Here is a 16,234-nt window from a genome sequence, read left to right as displayed (position 1 = left end):
AATCTTTCAGTTATTTCTTTCCTTTGAATTGCTTTTCAAGTCAAGAACTGTCAAAGTGGACTAATACAACTGTAGGCACAAATGATGATCTGCTCTTCCAACTTTGCTGTACTAGCAAATTTAAGATGAATTTACAAAACTGAGGAAAAGAAAGAATAACTTTAATAAAATAAAATTCTCCAGTGTCTTTTTCTATAAAATTTAATATAAGCATTATTCATATGGTAATTAAATATTAACATATATTACAAAACTTGATAATTTGATAAGTTTATTTTAATCCGCGGATTAATATTTCTCTTTGAAGCGACGAGTCTAACGTCGGCGTCGTTGCCTAGCGTCAGACTTGAAGTGAGTGATGCTTCAGTGTGCTTGCCGGTTCTGAGTAATGTTGTGATTTAAGTAACGGTGCAGTTCAGATATATGAGGTGTGCTTCAGCATTTGGATTTTATACTTGTTCTCCCGTGATATTGTGCATAGTTTAATTTCATAGATCACTAAAGGAAAATTTTTCCGTATACTTCGTAGATGCAGTAAATTAGTTATATCATAAAATTACTGTATAACGAAAGCTATAACTCGTTGCTCCATCCAACAATTTTAAACGTGTTCAGGGTAAGTTTGATATGTAATTAAAAAGTAAGTGAATGAACTTTTATAGGTTTTATATTAGGAAATTCACCAAAGCTCAAGTAGACAACATCCACTTAACAAATCAAATCGATAAAAGCTATATTTGCAGCTGCAATTACTTTACTTCAGATTGCTAATAATATAATATGAAACCCATTTTGTAATTTCTTCATGAATTTGTATATTAAATATGAGCAAGCATTGTTTATATATCAAAATATAAAAACCGTGCAGTTGTTTATTTTTATTTTATTAATATAATCAGCACCAGGTGTAATAAGATGAAATAAATAAGTTGTTAAAGTTATCTTAATTACATTCTGTTGTGAACATGGGTAACATATACTGCTGGCATATTAATAGCGCCATTATTTATAGAAACAAATTAATCAGTACGAAAACAAAAAAAAAAGTAGATAAATAAGTAGTTTTTTTTATTGTATGAATATTATTTCTGTTGATATTTGCTATTGATACATATTATGCCCCTGTAAATTGTAATATTAATAACTTAAAATTTTGTGTTGATAAATGAAACTGGGTTCTTGAGTAACAGTTTAAATATTACATAAATTAAATTGCATGAAAATTATTCTTGATTTTAAATATCTTCAACTTACATCACATGCAGGCTTGATTGAGCATGGGATTTATGTCATCTGAATCACAATTACTATTTTTATAAGAAATTAAGTTATATATCACTGGGTTTTTAAAGATTCAGGTGCTGTTTTATTTTGAGTTTCTTGTTACTTGACTGCTGCTATGAATATGTTATGCATTACTTCCACTAAACCAACTGAAGACCCTATATTCCTAATCACATAAAGGAAATAAGGATGTAACATTGTAACTTGAAACATAGTTACAAAATAATGTGTTCCTGTTACAAATAGAAAATATGACTAATTTATTATATTGGTTTTATGTTTGCCCAAACATAAAGCTGCAATTTGAAGAGAGAGAGAGAGAGAGAGAGAGAGAGAGAAAAGAGACAGAATTTTATTATTATTATTATCATCATCATCATTCAGACATCCTAGTATTAACCACTATTTGTGCAATGGCTGTTATCTCTCTCTCTCCTAAAACTCATTCACTGACAGTACACAGAGTTTTTTTTCATAATCTGTTCCACTCATTCCCCACTCTTCAAGCACAAAATCTATTCCTCACATATTTGTTAATCACTTTCCAGGTATGACCCCTTGTTTATCCCCCTCCTGTCATGTACTTCATAATTTCCTCTACATCTACCCTATAAGCTCATTTAGTAACTTGTGTTTCTGCCATATCTGCCTCATTTCTCTCTTTGACAGTATGAAATGGAAACTGAAATTTTTTGAGGAAAAGCACAAACAAAAAAACTTCTTTCTGAAATCAGTTGGAGTAGACCTTTGATTCTTTTCCTGTTGTAAAGAATATTTCTATGGGTTTTTTTCAATATGTCAAGGTAGGGTTTCCTACTCCTGGAAATGTCTTTTTTTTCTCTCTCTCTTTCTCTCTCTTTGCAAAGGGCAATCAGTCATAGAACACACATACAAAGTTATCAGGGAAAAAATAATAATATAGTGTAATGGTTATAGTGCAGATTGTAGGTTGTGAAGTTATAGACAGTGGATTGTGTAGTGTAGAAAGGTCTGCTGCATTGTCCTTAGACTCCATACATTTGCCATGTCAATAATAATAACAGTAAATAAAAATGAGCTTCAGATACATATTAGATATTTTCTTTGAATATTTATATTAAAAATTCAGTGTTATTTTTAGTAAGTATATGATACAAATTATGATAATATAGGGAAGAACAGAACTGCTCATTTTTGCTGCTTCATTTTTGGGGTTTAATATTCAATTAAGCTATTATTGTCATAATCTTGAAAGTCTTTTGAACATGGATTTCATCCAAGCTAGTGACTGCTTTTTTAGAATTTTATTTACTTTTTTTGTGAGGAAGAAGTCAGGAGTTATTTTGTTGACAGTTAGATTCCTAGGTTTTACATTTCTTGTTTTTATTTCTTGACATACTGCTTTCTTTCATATTTTTGAATCCCAGTGAAAGGAATGCATTTTATATATTACTTTTGTTGGAATTCAAAACCATAGTACAGTTTCTGTTGGTATTGTATTATATGGATAATTAGGTTGTATTGTTGTTGTTATGTTCCACCGAGTCGTTTTCAACTCCTGGTGATTCTATGAGCATACATTCTTCATTCAGATCTGTCCCTGGCCATATCTTTCAGAATTTTCAAGTGCATTCCAGTTGCTTCTTTAACTCCATCCACCCATCTAATTCTTGGTCTTCCTCTTCTCCTCCTTCCATCAACTTTAGCAAGCATCATCATCATCATCTTCTCCAGACTGTCATTTGCTCGCATAATATGTCCGAAGTATGACAATTTTTGCTTGATGATCATAGCTTCGATGGAACAATCTGGCTTTCTGTCTATCACTGATTTATTGGTTTGCTTTGCAGTCCATGGTATTCTTAGTAAGTGTCTCCAAATCCATAATTCAAATGCATCTATCTTCCTTCTTTCACATCCATACAGTACCAGAGAGAATACCATTGCTTTCACGATTCTGATTTTTGTTGTGAGGCTAATATCTTTATCCTTTAAAGATCTTGCTTAAATTTATCATTGTTTTCTTTCCGAGTAATAATCTTCTTCTAACTTCTTCAGTACAATAACCATCTTGATCAATTCAGGATCCTAGGAGCACAAAATTGTTAACTGCTTCCATTTTCTCCCTATCTACTTCAAAATCATTAAGTTCACATGTTGCCATAACTTTTGTCTTTTGCCGTAACTTTTTCCAGCCCCGCCATTCTTAAAATGTATTTGCTGTACAAGTTAAACAAGTATGGAGATAAAATACATCCTTGTCGCACCCCTTTACCTATTGTGAAATACTCAGTTTCTGTAAGATCTGTTCGGACAGTAGCTTCTTGTTCATAATAAAGATTCCTTAGAAGGATAATGAAATGCTCTGGTACTCCCATTTTTCTTAACACATTTCACATGATCTACAGAGTCAAAAGCCTTGCTATAGTAAGTATAAGGAAACAAAGGTAGGCATTCTTTTGATATTCCTGTGCTCTTTTTATTATCCATCTCACATTGGCGATTTGATCTCTTGTTCCTCAGCCTTTTCGAAATCCTGGCTGTTCATTTGGCATTCCTCTCTTCATGAATGGTTCCAGTATTTTCAGTCTAGGTTACATTATCTAGATATTTATTTTTGCTAGGTACAGTAATCATTACAAAGATTTACTTCCTTGTTTATGTTTAAGTGAATAAGTCTCTGTGCTTCTGAGCACTTCTGGCATAAGAATGATCTAGTGACTTGACAGCATAGTGCCTATTGCAAGATCATATCTATACTTATAGGAGACTTGAAATGATTTGTGAAAGTATCTTTTTTTCAGTGGGTAGGATTTCTGGATTATCTAATCTTGACTCAGAGCACTAATGTACTATAAGTATACAATCTTTTCATATGTAGGATTGGTTATTAAAAACAAATTAATGCTTTCAGTGGGCCAGAGAAAACTGTGAGTGGAGAAATAACTTCATTATTTACAGCTATATATCAAAACAGTGATATATAGCTGTAATCAGAGTCAATACATTTTCCCTATGTATTGACTCTGATTACAGCTATATATAAGAGTTTTGACTAGAAAATCATTTTGATTCTTGATGGAGATCATATGAGCCACTGGCCAGTGTTGATTTCTGTAATTGCTACTTCACTAAGAAAAATAATAAATTCCTGATACCTAACTGTTCTTTGGTGTCACTGTTTTGCTTCCTATTAGTGGAATGTACAGAAGTCTCCTGATTTGGGAATCAGTGGAATAAAACTTTTATCAAGGTGTCTGTCTTCTAACTTCTTTTTCTGCTACTGTTGTTACCAGTATGCAATCAATAACAGAATTCAGTAGACTGATGATATTTTCAAAAATTATAGTGAATAACAAAAATTATAGTGAAAAGATTAGCAGCAGTATATCACATTGGTGGAACTGTACTCTAGGAGATTGATGAGGCCAGAAACTTGGGAGTGTTGGTGGATAGGGAGTTGAAGTTTATGGGGTACATTGCAAAAGTGGCTAAATCAGCTCATCAAATCACTTGGATGCTGAAGAATACTTTGACGAGCAGAGATAAGCAAGTTATTGTTCTTCTGTAAGCCTTGATAAGACTCCATCTCGACTACTGTGCCCAGATTTGGTCACCTAGGTTTCTTCTTGATGGGGAGGAGGTTGAGAGGATCCAGAGGAGAGTTGAAGTTTAGGGAGCACATTGCAAAAGTGGCTAAATCATCTCATCAGATCACTTGGATGTTGAAGAATACTTTGATTAGCAGAGATAAGCAAGTTATTGTTTCTCTGTATCAAGCCTTGATAAGAGCCCATCTTGACTACTGTGTACAGATTTGGTCACCTAGGTTTCTTCTTGATGAGGAGGAGGTTGAGAGGATCCAGAGGCGAGTGACCAAAATGATAGCAGGTCTATGAAAACAGGTTGAAGATTTGTGGGTTGCAGAAATTGGTTGATAGGGCAGAAAAGGGGAGATATGATTGAGACATTCAAATTGCTGAAGGGTTTCTATAGGATTAATTCAGAGGATATTTTTGAGAACAGAACTGGTGGTGGGAGGACTAGGGGACATACATGGAAGCTGGGCAAGGGTGTGGTTAGTAAGAGTGTTAGAGCTGGGTTTTTTACTTTTAGAGTGGTAAATGAGTGAAATAAGCTGCCAGAGTCTGTTGTGGGTGCTATGATGGTGAATGCGTTCAAGGCAAAGTATGATAGATACTGTGTGAATGTCGAATAGTTGTGATGGACATGATGTTTAGGGTCTCCCTCGATGAGTCTAAGGACTCCTTGGAGTCGCTCGTAATAATAATAATAATAAACTTGACATTTTCTTGTACTAATCTTTTTTTATTATTATTTTTTTTTAAGTAAAGAAATAGACAGGGTGCTACAATTAAATATTCTTTAAGGGTGTTTCCTTGAGGAAAAAAAACAAACAAACAAAAAACTTCTTTCTGAAATCAGTTGGAGTAGACTTTGATTCTTGTTATGATGTGAAGAAATATATTCAGTGATTTTAAGCAAAGCAGTTCATATCAGGATTATGGATGAGTGGAAAAATACTTTCGTTTCAAGATTAGGCCTCTAGTAACTGCAGTACTGTATGATCGTGCACACACAATATATAATAATAATAATAATAATGCAGTGTTGTTTGTTTTATCTTTGGTTAGCCAGTTTTGATATAGAGATTGGATCATTTATTTGGCATTAATAAATAACTAAAGTAATGTGAGCAGTACTTTGCAGGTCTGGCATTGCATTGCATTACTCGGTGACTATCCACATACTTTCAAGTTCCTAAAAACGAGTTCTTGGATGGTGCTAGGTAAACATTGCAAGAACTGCAATGTCTTGATGAGTTAGACTGTAAGCTATGAGTGAACTCTTGTCATTATGTGATTGCAAATCTTGATGTGCACAAGTACACACACTCTTTCCCAATAAGTGCATCTTATTCAAGATGGAGCAAATAATATTCATATGAGCATTCATGGGTTGTAATAATAATATTATTACACCCTCCAATTACAATGAGTCTCTCGACTCCATGGGAGTCAACAGACTCATCGTGGGAGGTTCAACTGACAACATATTTATCATATAGAATCTTATGAAGTCCTTAATACTCCTTGCATTAATAACACATTCTGGCAATGCATTCCATTCACTGACAATTCTCCATGTAAAAAATCTACTTCTCACACCCTTCTTCACCACACTTTTACATAACTTCCAGGAATAACCTCTGGTTCTTTCCCTCTCACCTTCTACTCTTTTTATAATCCCCTCTGGATTAATCTGATAAAATCTTTTCATTAACTTAAACGTCACTATCATATCACCTCTCTTCCTCCTATCCACCAAACTCTGCAATCCACATCTCTTCAACCTTTCTCCATAGCCAGCATTCCAAACTCCTGATATTGTCTTAGTCACTCATCTCTGGACCCTGGTTTTCAATGCCTCCACATCACATTGAAAACCAAGTGACCAGATTTGAGCACGGTAGTCCAAGTGTAACCTGACTAGTGCCTTATACAGTGGCACAACAACTTCCTTATCCTTGAATGTTAGAGTACTTCTTATCATAGCAGCACTATGATGTGCAACCTTTGCAGCACTCAATATGCACTCTGAACTTCAGTCTACTGTCAACCATCACTCCCATATCTCTAATCTCATCCACTTCCTACAGTGCGGCACCATCAATATAGTACACAGCCTTATATTTCTGCACTCCAAAATGCAACACCTTGCACTTATTGATATTAAAACTACAACCCCACTCTTTTGTCCAAGTAAAAAGTCTATTCAAATCTTCCTGAAGGGATTCAGCATCAGCAGTGCTACTTATAATTCTTCCCAACTTTGTATCATCAGCAAATAACTGAAGATCCCCAGTCAGTTCACATGATATATCGTTTACAAACAAGTTAAACAGCAGGGACCCAAGAACAGAAACCTGGGGCATGCCACTGGTTACCCTTCTTTTTTTGAGACACTGCTCCATCTCACACAACCTGCTGGTATCGTTCAGAGAGCCAGTCTCTGATCCATCTAACCAATATACTGTCTATTCCCATCCTCTGCAGCTTGTACACCAACTTATCATGTGGTAATCTATCAAACACTTTTGCAAAGTCATCAGAATATCCATATTATTTTATCAAACCCAATTGTATATGTAATTCCATCATTAAGGAGATACATTTCAGTTTTTCCAACAAGTTTCCAATTATCCGAACTATTCACTGAGGTGATCCTAATCATTGACCCCCTAGTTTTCTTGACCTTAACTGTCTAGACTTGTGCTTGGATTCACACAAAGCATTATTATATGAACAAAAGGTTGGTGATAGGATTGCACTGCAAGAGAATTTTAGACACTGCAAACTGCACATTCAAACTGACTAACCAAAGATAGACTGAACAACGCAAGCATTATTATTATATGTGGAAATGTAACAAGGCAGACGTTTTCCACTACCATTATACAAGCATTATTGATGTCCATTTCTTAAAATAATTGATTTTCCAACTTGAATTTTCTAGTGAAGGTGAAATATCATCATCATCAAATTCCTGACATGTACCCTTAAGGAGTGTATAGGATATGATAGTACTACATGAAAATATTACATCATTACTAACTTCCTATCTACAATTTTCCTTCAAAGCAGTCTGTTACTTGTCAAGACTCCAACATTATCAGATCTTATATTTCTATCGTCTAAGGCATGTTGTACCATATCAATCCACCTATATCGTGGTCTTCCTCTGGGTCGTTTTCCAGCCAACCTGGCAGCGAACACTTGTTTTGTTAATCTTTCCTCGCCCATTCTGTTTAAGTGACCATACCACCTGAGATTAGATCTGCTAACGCATTCCTGGATGCTGACAATGTCAAGTTCTTTCCTAATATCCTCGTTTTTAATATGATATTGCCATTGATGCCATCTGTTCACGCCTATAATCTTTCTCAGGACTCTCATATCTGTGGTCTCTAGTCTTTGGTCAAGTGTTTTACTTCTGACCCAGCTCTCAGATCCATAAGTTAAAACTGGTTTGAACGCTGTCTTGTATACAGCTAATTTAGTGTTCCGACTAATTTCTCTCTTATTCCATATGCATTTATTCATTTGACTTCCCACTATACCAGCTTTGCTGATTCTGTTGTCTATTTCTATATTTAATTTACCATCTTCAGTAAAAATCGTGCCTAAGTAGCTGAAATGTTTTATTTGTTCCACAGGTTCTCCATTCACAACACAGTTGACATTTTCAATGATTCTGCCTATTTTCATTGTCTTTGTCTTTTTATTGCTGATCTTCATACCATATCTGTTACAACAGCTATTCAATTTAGTCAGAGAATCTTGCAGACTTGTAGCGGATTTATTTAGAAGTACAACATCATCCGCATAAAGCAAAGTGCTGACATTAACATCTCCAATTTTGATATCATGTTTAATACCACTTTCCTTCATAATGTGATCCATATAGATAATGAATAACATATAGATGAAGGTGAAATATTGGTTTAGTAATTTAAAAAAAAAAAAAAAAAATACTTACAAGCCTAGTCAAACTATCACGAGTATTGAGAAAGAAATTAATAAACATGTGTTCAAAGTGTGTGCGTGTTCAAAGTGATCCTGGTTGCCGAGATTTACTGCAGAATAAGAATGACAGAATCCATATTGATGATCACTAAGTAATTGGTGGGTCTCTAAGTAGTGAAGTAGTTGGCTGTTGATGATCTTTTCTGTTATTTTTGAGATTACTTAAGTTCGAGCAATAGGGTGTAGTTTCGCAGTTACTTTTATCTCTTTTTTTTTGGGAACAGGCTGGATAGAAACTTGTTTCCAGTCTGTAGGTTATATGCCAGGTGATTATGACAGCTTGAAGAGACAATGCAGAATGGATATGAGTTCTGGAGCTCAAGCTTTTAGTACAACTGGAGGAATACCATTAGGGCAAGGAGACTTATTGTCATCTCATCAAAGCTACTAATTATTTTTATAATGTCCTTCTAGTGAAATTTCAGAAGAGGCATACTATAGATAGCTTGAGGAATGATAGGAGGAGATCTTACTTGTTCATCTATACAAGAGTTGAAGGGGGGGGGAAAGGGAATCTCATGTTAGTCTGCCTTATCTTTAGAAGATGGTGGTATTGTACCATTATGATGTGAGAGTTGGAAACATGAAAGGAAAAAAGCTGTATTCCACAGCCTTGACAAGGGACCAAAAGACTTGACTGCCATACACTAAGTTGGAGACCAACTTAGTGTATGAGGGTGGTCTGAAAAGTTCTCTGTCTCGACCACAGATGGCAACACTATCGGCAAGAGATTTTTTTTTTCTAAGTTGGTACATCTGTCATAAGCATCCATGTGAAATTGCAAGTTATTCTATCAAGTAGTTTGTTTTATACAGCTGTCTGAAGCAAAAGTGTTGTCTATATCCCTTGAAATGGATAAAATTGAGTATCGTGCGGTTATAAAATTCTTTGTAAAAGAAGGTTTAACGCCAAAAGAAATTCATTTGAAGTTCATAAAAATTTATGGGCACTCTTCTCCTTCGTTTCTCACAATTAAGAAATGGGCTGCCGAGTTTAAACATGGCCATACCAGCCTTGAAGATGATCCATGTGAAGGATGTCCAAAAAGTGTAACAACGCCAGAAATAATTGATTAGGTGCGCGCGATATGGTATTGGATGATCGGCGAGTCAAAGTACGTGAAATTGCTGAGACTATAGGCATTTCCAAAAAATGTGTAAGATTTATTTTTGCATGAAGAATTGCATATGAAAAAGCTTTGCGCAAGATAGGTGCCATGCTTTCTCACAGCAGATCAAAAACGCACTTGCATGAAAATCTCTGAGAGCATTTTAACTAGAATAAAACTGATTTTGTGCATCGATTTATTACTATGGATGAGACTTGGATTCACCATTGCACACCAGAATCCAAGCAGCAGTCAAAATAGTGGACAGAAGCCAGTTCAGTGCCAAAGAAGTCAATTCCATCATCAGGAAAGGTCATGGCATTGGTGTTTTGGGATGCTAAAGGCATTTTGTTTATTAATTATCTTGAAAAGGGTAAAAGAATAACTGGGGAATATTATTCCGATCTTTTAACCAGACTAGATGAAAAAATTTGTGAGAAAAGACCCGGTTTGCAGAAGGAAAAAAAATCATCTTTCATCAGGAAAATGCACCTGCCCACAAAGGTGTTTTGACAATGAGAATATTAAGGGATCTGCACTATGAATTGGAACATCCACCCTATTCCCCAGATTTGGCTCCCTCTGACTTCTATCTCTTCCCCAAACTAAAACTTTTCCTCTTTTTTTCTTCGAATCAAGAGGTGATTGCAGCTGTAGAGGGGTATTTTGCAGATCTTACTGAGAACCACTACAGGGCAGGATAATGGGGTCTGGAGCATTGCTGGAATAAATGTATTAGGCTTAAGTGTGATTATGTTGAAAAATAAAAATAATTTTGAAATTATAAATCCATTTTTTTCATTGTTAGGCCGAGAACTTTTCAGACCATCCTCGTATTTGGCCTTACAATGTCTGCTTTGGATTTATCAATGATATTTTGCAGTTATTACGAGCTGTAGTGTAAACTGAGTGAGAGGCCATAGTTTTTGTTTGGAGCCATTCGGTGTGTGCTGAATTTCTGGCATAGACTGCTTTGGCACAGTTGTTGAAGAACCCGGTTTGGATAAGGGCTGAGGATTTTGAGTGGAGTGGGGAATAAAAGTATCCCAGTGAGAATCATTTCTCTTATTACAACACAGCAGATATAGGATCAGAAAAGCAGAAGCAATAATAAGACTATGGGAGATTTTGCCATTGTACCATTATCATGTGAGAGCTGGAAACATGAAAAGACAAAAGCTGTATTCCACAGCCTTAGAAGGGACCATTAGGGTCAGACCATGTTTTTTTGTTAAGTTCTTTAGGCTAGCTTAGAGTTTGAACCAAATTTTAAAAAAAAGTTATATAACCTAGTGAAGCTTAGGGAAAGTCTATAATTGAATTGTTTAATTTACTGTATTTGAGAAGGAAACATTAAAGAAGTTTTTACATAAAATACCCCCCCCCCCTCCTCAAGAATGATTTGGAAGACAAACTGCTGCAATGTCACACTATGATGTAATAATTGGAGGATCTTTGTTGGATAGTCGAATCAGTGGCATAGGAATGCTTTTTGACAGTTGTCACAAGTGCTGGTGTCAGAAGGATGCCAGTGGCAAAATATTTTACGTTATCAAAATTATCACACTATAAAAGGTGCTTAGTTATGAATTTGTGAAGGGTGCTAAAAACCTAGCTACTTTGATGAGTTGAATATTGGTAAGAGACTATAGAAAGAGATTAGAATAAGGAGCACATGAAGTTTAGAATTAAATATACAACTCAATGACTGTAAAACAGAAATGTTAAAATAAAAAAAAATAAAAAAATTGGCATTATAGAATTATGGAAACAAGTTTGTTTGGAGTAAAATAACATAGATTTCTGAACAGTGATATCATGATTTTAAGTCTAAAGTGATATTGCTCCAAATGGTGTTCTCGTGGAAAGGCTTAGACGTTGGTTATGCATTTTCACTATATAATTTAAGGAAATTACAATGTACTAGGATATACATTAAAATAACTTTTAATATATTTCAATATTTCAGCAACGTCACGTTACCATTTTCAAGAACTTAAGTACAAGACACGTGCACGCAGGCACAACAAAACAGTAAGTGAGGAAGAAGTAGGAAGCTATTATTTCTCCTAAAGTCCTGATTGTGCCCTCTTCCTCAAATTTGGGAAACTTACATCTTCTGATGTAAGTTTCCCAAATTTGAGGAAGTCTCATGCAGCCAAATTTGTTGAGGTTTGGATTGTTTCTTAGGGCTGAAGCTGATTCCATGAAAAGCCTTTCATATCTGTATTTGCTATGGTGTATTATCCTGGCTTTCTTCCACCGTATTCTATGGCAGGTATCCAGCGCATGGCAAGACCAGATTGGCTGTATTGGTGAAAATGGATGTAGTCTTTGTGTTCTAAAATTCTGATATTTGCTGTCCTGCCTGTTTGGCCAAAGTAGGACAGCTTACAGCTGCAAGGGACCTGGTATACACCAGGTAGGTCTAGTGGGGGGGGGGGGGGTTGGTCTTTAGTAGAGCAGATAAGGGATGCCAATTTTTTATATGGTCTGTAACAAGAAGTTAAGTTATGTTTTTTTAAGATTTTTGTGATTTTTCCGAGGTGCCTCGGATGTAGGGTATGGTGATGGATTTAGAGCAATCCTTGTTGGGGGGGTGGGTTGTGGTTTATTGGTTTCAGTATTTTTTTTTTGGGGGGGGTAGCCATTGGCTGAGAAAGTGTTGAGAATGTGGTGTTTAGTTCTGTGGTTAGGGCATTGTCATTCGAATGACAATGCCCTAACCACATAACTTAAGTAGTGTCTTGTACTTAAGTTCTTGAAAATGGCAACGTGACGTTGCCGAAATATTGAAATATATTAAAATTTATTTTAATGTATATCCTAGTATGTTGTAATTTCCTTAAATTATATAGTGAAAAAAGCTCCAAATGGTGGTTCCACATATCTGTTATATGTTATCACTATTGATTCACTTAAATTCACTTAAAAGGAAAAATAATAATATGATCAGAATTTCATTGCTGAAAAAAAAAAAAACATGAAGTTTAGGATGGAAACATTTGGTAAGTTTAAGGAATTTAACAAAGATGAAGAATTGGATGATGTATGATGTAGAGGAAGGTCACAGGAGGTAAACATGTTTAATCAAAAGCAAAAATTGAAATAATAAAAGGATAAGGAAACAAAGAGCAGAAAGGGAAGCATTGCACTTCCAAATGCAAATGGGAGGCATATTGGTTGGAATTACAGCTGAAAAAAACTTAACGGTTTGATACCAGTTTATTGTTTTTTACTTGTATAATAAAATTAGTTTAATCCTTTATCCAAGCGTGAGCAAACAAAGTTTGCACCTGAAAGTATCTTCAGGACTGGGGTAAGGTGGTACAACACCAGGGCAACTCGTTGCAAAGGTGGAGCAAGCTACCAACAGTCCTATTTCAGGTAGCTTGCTCCACCTTTGCAACGAGTTGCCTGGTGTTGTACCACCTTACCCCAGTCCTGAAGATATTTTCAGGCGCAAACTTTTTTTGCTCACACTTGGATAAAGGATTAAACTAATTTTATTATACTCTAACCAAGTGAAAAATAAACTTTCAACATGTTTTTTACTTGTGTTATTCGCTGGCAAGTTTGTTTTGTAGGAGGAAAAGTTTTCTGGCTGACTCATTTTTAACTGAAAGGTCCTAATAACGGTTTCTTGTATCCTAGATGGTATTCTAGTTAAGGTCTTTCTAATCAAAAGGCAGTTATGCTGTTTTTGCAGTTGCACTGTGAAGGTACCAGAAAATGGGGAAATCTGATGCTCAGAAATATTTATAAAAGTGCTTTTTATTTTAACCCTTGAACATCATTATCATATTCAATTTGGCAAAATTGATATGATATCATCTGCCTAACATTTTTCAGTGCTTGTGCAAGAGCTTATTTAAAACTCTTAGTATCAGCCATTTTTTTCTTGCATGTTAGGCTCAGTAGTGACAGCCAAGTAACTTGGCTTCTTTAAAACCTAATTACTACTCTTATAGTTAATCCTATCTGCATAAAGTGTTATGGATGTCAATTGCTTGTTCTAATCAGTATGCCATTTTCTTTTTTTCTTATGCTTTGCAAGTATTTATTGAAACATCACGGTGCAACCTTTTGTACAGAACATAGGATAAATTTATGTTATAAATATCATAAAAATTTAACAATTAACAGTTGTTGACACACATATTTGAAACAGAAATAATAAATACTAATTTGAAAAAGAAATGTATGATTACTTTTATCTAAAACTTTTTATTAGTGTTTTCCATGTAGAGTTAAGAAAGCCTAGTGAATGCTGTTTCATCATACCATAAGCTTTTGATTATAGTACTTTCTTTATTTGGCAAATCCTGTATAAAAATCAAATTATTGAATAATTTTTATTGTACAGTATATTAAAAGGAAATATGAAAAGTTCTAGTACATCCTGTGGCAGCCATCATATATACTTTTGTTGTTTTTATAATTCTAGCATGTAATGGGACAACATTGCATTTTATCCTTTGCATAATTTTTTAAGTAAGCACTGTCTGGTAAGAGACATTTGTCAAACAGTATTTTCAGATAATTGCTTGATAATAACGGGGGGGGGCAGAGAGAGAGAGAGAGAGAATGGTAGTAATATACCAATTTTTTTTTTAATTGGACACGTCATTCTCTAGCATTCTGTATACAGTCTAGTCTTTACTTTTAAAGGAGAATAGTTCACACATATTGGAGGAGTGATATAGTAATATCTTTTTTAATTGCTTATTTATTAATACATTTTATTTCTATATTTCATTAAGAACATTTATTTTTAATTTTTATTACAGTATTAGAAAAAAAGGTGTCTCCATAGTGCAGTCAGTCATGTTGTTGCCCTTTGGTTGAAAAGACCAAGTTCAAATCTTGTTGAATGTGAGAAACATTAATAACAGCTTTTAAATGAAGGTGACTTGGCAAGATTTGGATTATTTTAAAATAAAATAGCTATCCAAAGAACTAACTGCAGACTCTGGGTAGACTACAGAGATGAGATTAACCATATCCTAGCAACAAAATTCATCTCCTTCTACTTATCAATGTACTTTTAATCATCATGCCCATTCTCTGCATCATCCTTACCACTTTTGCAATGGCTCACTTCAGTACCAAGACGCATAATCTTACAGTTAGCTGTAAGATTTTGCATTTTGATATTCACTGAGCTGCACTGAACCATCATCTCTTCATTCATCTGCTCATTACATTTCAAAACTTTGTTTGCTTACACTTGGATGAAGGATTAAACTAAATTTATTATAGTCTAACCAAGTGAAAAAAAAACTTCCAACATGTTTCTCTAAATTCAGAGTAATTTAATAATAAGGTGAGACACCTTTTGGCAACTCGTATAGGTAAATGTGACTTCTCCATTGCTTCCACCTTAGTATCACCACCTCTGGGTCTGGCTCCCACTGACGAGACCTCAATAAAGGTCGAAACCGGTCTGGGTAGTTGCCTTTCTCTTAAAAGTGTTGGATAAAGGATTAAACTAAATTTATTTTGAATTCTTGAGTTAGCACTAAATTTTTTAAGGTCTGTTTTATTTTTTTGATGGAACATTAACTTATGCACATTGTTTTAATTTTTTATTTGTATTATATCATTTATTTTTATTGTTATCGATAAGTATAATGGTGCGTTATTTGCAAATCATGTAAAATAAGACCACATAAATCTTGAACACGCTCTGTGTGTGTGTGTGTGAGGAGGATTAATCTGCAGCTATTCTGTTTTTAGTCTTTGGGGTTCATGAGGTAAGCTGTTTCAGAGAGCAGAGGCAGATTGGAATGGGAGTAGCGGGTTCAGTGGGTTAACAGTTCAACTACTGTATAATGGATGTTGATCAATTGATAATTATTGGAGGCTAAGCAGAAATGGGGGAGGAATGATAGATGCCAGTTCTTCTGAAAACTGCCGATGGAAATATCTGTAGACTCAGTCTAACCAGATATTTTGCTTTCATGGGATAAGAAGTGTCTAGTTGGAGAGTTAGAGAGAGAGAGAGGTCATCTGGACATCATCTACAATTCTTAGAGTTTTCAGTACACCATTGAAATGTGAGTGCAATATTCCAAGGTTGGAGGATTTAAGATTTGTACAAAGTTAGTAGCTGGATAAGTGAAAAGTAACATCTTGAATGATAAAGGATGCCAAGTTTTTTCTGAAACTGAAAATTCAATAGAAGTGATGTAATTATGCCAGGATAGGGATAAGTGTCAGTCAGAGAAGAGAGGTCTGTTCTTGACTGCTGAG

At 34.9% G+C, this 16,234-nt stretch overlaps 1 protein-coding gene across 2 annotated transcripts in view; it reads left to right on the top strand.

Moving 5' to 3' along the window:
* Positions 1–362: 362 nt before the first annotated feature.
* cora (erythrocyte membrane protein band 4.1 like coracle) overlaps positions 363–16,234 on the top strand; it is a 316,104-nt gene continuing 300,232 nt past the window's right edge. For both annotated transcript variants that reach the window (XM_090410709.1, XM_090410707.1), the window contains exon 1: positions 363–616. The gene's annotated coding sequence lies outside the window, so the exon portion shown is untranslated. The remainder of the gene's footprint in view (positions 617–16,234) is intronic.

The sequence above is a fragment of the Typopeltis vanoorti genome, chromosome 20 (genome assembly GCF_054136105.1).
Source record: "Typopeltis vanoorti isolate ZY-2024b chromosome 20, IOZ_Tvanoo_1.0, whole genome shotgun sequence".
Classification (NCBI taxonomy): Eukaryota; Metazoa; Arthropoda; class Arachnida; order Uropygi; family Thelyphonidae; genus Typopeltis; species Typopeltis vanoorti.
This window is presented reverse-complemented; position numbering and strand designations above follow the sequence as displayed.